This window comes from Colias philodice, unplaced genomic scaffold, assembly GCF_061535455.1.
Source record: "Colias philodice isolate Cphi_HAF_F1 unplaced genomic scaffold, ilColPhil1 Martin Lab GWU primary ptg000018l_1:1-1108441, whole genome shotgun sequence".
In the NCBI taxonomy this organism is placed as follows: Eukaryota; Metazoa; Arthropoda; class Insecta; order Lepidoptera; family Pieridae; genus Colias; species Colias philodice.
In genome coordinates, this window is record NW_028322190.1 from 810,001 (window position 1) to 816,755 (window position 6,755).

The following is a 6,755-nucleotide window of genomic DNA, read 5'->3' on the forward strand; positions in this document are numbered from 1 at the left end:
CAACTAAGAACGGCCATGCACCACCACCCACCGAATCAAGAAAGAGCTATTAATCTGTCAATCCTTCCGGTGTCCGGGCCTGGTGAGATTTCCCGTGTTGAGTCAAATTAAGCCGCAGGCTCCACTCCTGGTGGTGCCCTTCCGTCAATTCCTTTAAGTTTCAGCTTTGCAACCATACTCCCCCCGGAGTCCAAAATCTTTGGTTTCCCGGAAGCTGCCCGCCGAGCCATTGTAGTAACGTCGGCGGATCGCTAGATGACATATTTACGGTTAGAACTAGGGCGGTATCTAATCGCCTTCGAACCTCTAACTTTCGTTCTTGATTGATGAAAACACCTTTGGCAAATGCTTTCGCTGATGTTCGTCTTGCGACGATCCAAGAATTTCACCTCTAACGTCGCAATACGAATGCCCCCAGTTATCCCTATTAATCATTACCTCGGAGTTCTGAAAACCAACAAAATAGAACCGAGATCATATTCTATTATTCCATGCACGAAATATTCAAGCGGCATTTTGAGCCCGCTTTGAGCACTCTAATTTGTTCAAAGTAAAATTGTCGGCCCACCTCGACACTCACTGAAGAGCACCGCGATAGGATTTTGATATTGAACCGGCTTTTAACGACCGGCTCACCGACGATATGCTCCGCAAACGTGTCAGTATCACCGCGGATGCGGTGCACCGACAGCGCGGCGCACAAATGCAACTACGAGCTTTTTAACCGCAACAATTTTAGTATACGCTATTGGAGCTGGAATTACCGCGGCTGCTGGCACCAGACTTGCCCTCCAATTGTTCCTCGTTAAAATATTTAAAGTGTACTCATTCCGATTACGAGGCCTCGTAAGAGTCCCGTATCGTTATTTTTCGTCACTACCTCCCCGTGCCGGGAGTGGGTAATTTGCGCGCCTGCTGCCTTCCTTGGATGTGGTAGCCGTTTCTCAGGCTCCCTCTCCGGAATCGAACCCTGATTCCCCGTTACCCGTGACAACCATGGTAGTCGCAGAAACTACCATCGAAAGTTGATAAGGCAGACATTTGAAAGATGCGTCGCCGGTACTGGACCATGCGATCGGCAAAAGTTATCCAGATTCATCAAAATTAACGACTTCAGACGCCAGGCCCTCCGTCGATTGGTTTTGATCTAATAAAAGCACTCATTCCATCACTGGTCAGAGTTCTGATTGCATGTATTAGCTCTAGAATTACCACAGTTATCCAAGTAACTGAGTAAGATCTAAGGAACCAAAACTGATATATTGAGCCATTCGCGGTATCGCCTTAATACGGCTTGCACTGAGACATGCATGGCTTAATCTTTGAGACAAGCATATAACTACTGGCAGGATCAACCAGGGAGCTAACTAAAGCTTCCGCTAGAGCCTCAAACGTAACACGACGATGCCGCCGCGACGTTTGCTTCTCTATATAATTATATGTGCGCGAGGCGTGTTTAAATAACATGATATGTGACGGCGGCGACCGTCACACGCACACTATTCACACACACACACACGGGCGCGCACACGTGGATAAATCTGAACACAGTCAGTTTAACCGTTGAAAGTATCATCTTAACGAGACACCCCTCAACAATTCCCATTCGCATCAAGCGAAGGAAAAATTTTAATATCGGTCAACTTTTATGACGCAAACGATCAATCTACGCACGGAGAGTGGAAGGATCGAAAATCGCGACCAAGTTTTGGAATATACGTGTGTTTCACACACACACGTATAAACATCTGATAAAAGCCCATTGGTACATCACAAACGTGTGCGATGTGAGCATTAAAAATTTTCATACTGCCGTTCAATAGTCGTAGTATATTTTTCACGGTCTGCGCTCCGAGAGTGTATCAAGATGCGTAATATTTATTACACTACACATATAAAATACAATCTACGAAACTGACAATCTATCAAACCGTCGGCAGACGCAATGTTACTACAGCTACTACTACTTCTTCTACTACTACTACTACCACACTACTGAACACTGATCTTCTGATTTGAAGAGTTTTTGTTGTTCCATAAAATACTAAAGATTAAAAACTGTATCGCGCCGTTTGCACAACACACGCTTTTATAATATCATCTTTGGTCTTTTATTATTTTATAGAACTAACACTACTCTACAATTCTGTCAGACTCACCACCAAACACCAACCCCAACCCCACATCAACGCCACACCGACACGCGAACTGCGGCAACGAGGAGAGCGCAGAGCACACACGGGCGACGCGGTACAACAGCGACGAAATAATGATACATACACATACGTACACAATCTCTCGCTGCGCACGCGCATCGCCCCCCGTCTTCGCTAGCCTCGCGCACCGATTGTCTCGCATCCCGGCAATGGTGTTTCTGCTTGTTTAATTTTTCACGTATCACGCACGGCATATGTACATACATACATACATACATACATACATACGCCGCGCGCGACTAACGCCTCGTGTTTTCAAGGTCAAGTCAAAAAACTTTGTACGCGTGCAGTTACGGCGGGCAGTCGTCAAAAATAATTCATGATTATAAATTTCGTGGTCCATATTAAATAAATTATAAACAACAACAACAACAACAACAACGACAAAAGAGGGCGTTAATTTTTGATAGACATAAATTTGAACCTCAATGTAATAATAGTTAGGTTTGTGTGTAGGTTAGGTTAGGTTAGGTTAGCTTTTTAAAACTAAATTATTTCTGGCCACGAAATTTATAATCATAACTAGCTGTTGCCCGCGACTTCGTCCGCGATTCGGTCGTTTTTCGTCATTCGTCGTTTAAAAAAAAATACGTGACACTTTATTTTTGAATGTTCTTAATTGTCTCTTATAAAATTTAACTACATTAAAATTGAATACTCTGATAAGAAAATCTTAAAATCATCGAAAATCATAGACATCGAATATCTGAGGAAAACATGAATGAATGCGATTTAAATTCTACATTTCTTAGTAATTAAAATAATAATCTAAATTAAATGTAGATTAACAGTTTGAGCGCACCATTATAGAATATGTACTAAGTAATAAATTACGTTAGTTTACATAGTAACTTTACTAAAAACACGATGACTTTCTTTCGCGCTCGGTACCACAAACTAAGCATGTTTGTGGTACGTGGCCCGCGTCACTTTACCCCCCACGAGTTCCCCTCCGTTGCTATGCGAAAATACATTCGTCGCCCTACTGTAGGAAAAATTGTAATACTGTGGCCTGGGCGTTATAACACGCTCAGGGAATTCCTGAGTGCTGATAGACTTCCGTCTATCGGCATTTATACCAATTTTATATTAATATCACCATCTTGAGGAAAAGCTTCTAATGTCGATTTAAAACGCATATATACGGATTAACCTGATGAATTAACATGTTCTAAAATTGTGAAATGAGTTCAGTTTTAAATTCGAGAAATATTGATTTCTTGTATTCGATTATTCGTCGTAGTCGAATACAAAATATATTTAAAGAAACTTAGGTTGGCCTTCAGGCAAAAGGGATCCTATCAAATGATAAACTTGACCTTGTATCTTTAAAGTAAGAATGAAAGGAGCATCTGATAATTGTTGAGCACCAAAGGATCATTTAAAACGCAATACTATAAGAGCTAATATTGTCTAAGAACTGTTTAGATTGCACATGTTCCTCTAAAACTTAAAAGTAGTGATTTCAAAGGTTCCGGCGTATCTTCAAACGAAAGCCGACTCCTTACTCCACTTTAAAGCATTACAAAAAGAACATACTACGTTAATATCGCCTATACAGAAGATGATCTGTAATCAATTGTGAGGTTATAAGCAAACCCACTTTTATATTATTTTGTCGGACCACACCACCGAATTTGTAGATTGATCTTCTATGTTTACCTCTAAGTCATTAAGACTATGTCGAAATCTGTCTGCAGTAAGACGGGCCTCTCGCTATTCGTCCGTTTAAAGAGACCAATAGTTTCAATTCTTAATCTTTCATTAAAAAAACTTATTAATCGTTCTTGTCTCAAATAATGGTAATATTCGCGTCCCTACTCTAGTCATTGCTTATGCTCATGTTCATCTTCGAGAGATCGAATAATATTATGGTGCACCCTATTATTTGTCAAACGGTCTTCATATTGAGTAAAAGTTTCAGAATTCTCGAGATAAAATATGACGATCGTGATCAGCTGTGAGACGTAATTCCCTCTCAGTGAGGGTTTCGGTCTCACGGGATAGTACAATATGCCATTTGCGATCAGCTGTGAGACGTTATATATACCCTCTCAGTGAAGGTTTCGGTCTCACAGGATATACATGCCGTTCGCGGTCAGCTGTGAGCCGCAATTCTCGTTGTGAAGCGGTTTCAGGTTCGGCATAACACATGTTGTTTTCGGTCAATAGTAAGCCTCTTATCTCTAACGATCCTTGAGAACTCTTATTTCTCATTTTCTTAACTTTGCTCGAATTTCGATATATAAAGATTTTTTAGGTGGCACTGATGCGGGAATAAAAATTAAGTTAAAACGGACTAAGATTGTTATAATCTCAATCATCATCATCAATACATATAATAAAATTGTGGAAAAGTGATGTCTGTACAATTAAAATATGTAGAAAAAAATTAGCAGGTGTTATTATTATCGAGAAATCGAGAGAAACCATTTTTTTCTCTTAAAAGCTCCCCCCCTCCCACTTCCCGAACTCCGATTGACCGTAATTTATTTTTCCTTACATTTTTATCATATCCTTTTCTAATGGGTTTCATCCTACTGCGATTTTTTTTTTGTTTCAAAAATTATCTACCCTGGTGTATAGGTAAATTTTCCACATAAAATGTCCTTTAAATTATGTCGTATTATATTTTTAACCCCCGACGCAAAAAGACTGGTGTAGCCGCGTATAAAAAAGCGCGGCAAACCATCGAACATAGGCGCGCGCGGCGGCCGCGCACTATGCAGACGGGATCGCCGCGCGCGGCGACGCGAACATTTCCGCGCTCGAACGTGCCGCGGGGCGATCCGCTCACTGTCGGTTTTTGAGACCGCATCAAAGGAGCTTCAAGGAGCACAGCTGGCTGTGGACGCGGTTTGTAGTTTTGGTGATTTGGCTCGCGCAGCGTATATGTAAAAATGGACAACGAAAAGTGCCGTTTACTACATATAGTATGGCGCTAATGAATTTTTGTTGAACAGCAAATCCTCCCAATGCCACAATAAATCGCTGAGGTATGATGCGTGGGCAGAAATCAGTAAGAAAATGGATATACCTATTCCTGACTTGAAGAAGAAAATGACTACACTTTTGGCGTCTTACAAAAGATATGTTCGTGATGGATCGCCTGCCGCGCGCGGCAACTACGTTCAACTTAAAATATATCTACATATTGGCTCGCGCAGCAAATGAACGTCAACTCTGGTCGAACATTGGCTCGCGCGGCTGCCGCGCTTAATTTATACGCACCTTTATTATGTGTTTGACCGCTATGTATTTCTGTGTGTGTGTGTGTGCCTGTCTATGGCACCGTAGCTGGCTAACAGGTAAACCGAATTAGATGCGGTTTTTTTTGTTAGGCAGAATATTTTCCGACGCTGGTTCTTAGATAAAGTGTATCAAAATTGGTTCATCCACTTATTATACCTACATAGGGGTAAAAGTGGGAATGAAAAAAATGAAAGTTATAATTTATTTTTAAAGATCGTCGGGAAGTTTATGAAATTATTTATTCCTTTTTCTATACACTTTTCTTCGTCTAAACGGTTTAGTTACGTGCTCTCTCTCTCTTCAGCCTTTAGTTACGTGCGTGAGACAGGAAAGATCTAATTTGGATTTGTTTCTGGATTTGATAAAAACTGAGTATCGATTAAGCTGATCAGTGGCTACTGGCTACACCATAGATTATTAAAAACATCCGTTTAAGAAAGGAAGGAAATAGAATTTGCTCCTCTTCCCCCCCCCCTGGTTCCTCAAAAATAATATGACATAATTTAAAAGAAATTTTACGTAGAATTAGTTAGGCATTTCTTTTTTGATTTTCGATATAATATACTAATCATAATTTTTAATTACAATATGTAGTAACTATTTGGTATAGGTTAGGCATTTCATTTCTTGATTATCTTTAATAATTTGGTACTTAAGTTTTTTAGCTCAGTTTAGTAAGAAATTTTAATAACAATTCTTTTAATTATTTATGGTAGTACAACAGTACAGTATGGTTGTACGTATTTACTCAATAATTGTATGTTAAGTAGTAATTCAGCATGGGCGTAGCCACGGTGGGGCTGGGTGGGGCGCTTACCCTGGCTTTGATCTGGTAGGTACTAATTGTGAAGGGGCGTGGGCGTGGGATTGGGACTGAACGTGGCATATGGCGTGGGAGTGCGAGTGGGCGCGGGAGTGGGAGCATGAAAATAATAATGATTTTTTATTGTTGCCCCACCCTGAACCCATGGTCATAGGTCCCATAGTCACTATTCCACGCGAACGAAGTCGCGGGGACAGCTAGTAGACAAATATAATAAAAAAAATAAAGCTTTGAACTCCTAAGCTCAACCATAAAAGATAGACATTTATGATGTCAGGAGATATTTTTTATATAATATGGAGAACATTTCTTTCATACTTGATTTCTGTGTAGCTTTAACCATTAAGATACACGCATTAAGAACGCACACGCGACGAAAGCTTAAAAATGGAGTTGCTGCTCTGCTCACGAATATGAAAAATAATTGTACCAAGTTTCGTTTAAATCCGTCGAGTAGTTTTTGT

The 6,755-nt window shown here is 40.5% G+C and overlaps 1 non-coding gene across 1 annotated transcript in view; it reads right to left on the minus strand.

The window, feature by feature from the left end:
• LOC149474853 (small subunit ribosomal RNA) overlaps nucleotides 1–1,362 on the minus strand; it is a 1,905-nt gene extending 543 nt beyond the window's left edge. Inside the window, exon 1 of the ribosomal RNA XR_016318215.1 lies at nucleotides 1–1,362. This exon is cut by the window's left edge and continues 543 nt beyond it. This is a non-coding gene — a ribosomal RNA (small subunit ribosomal RNA).
• Nucleotides 1,363–6,755: the final 5,393 nt, after the last annotated feature.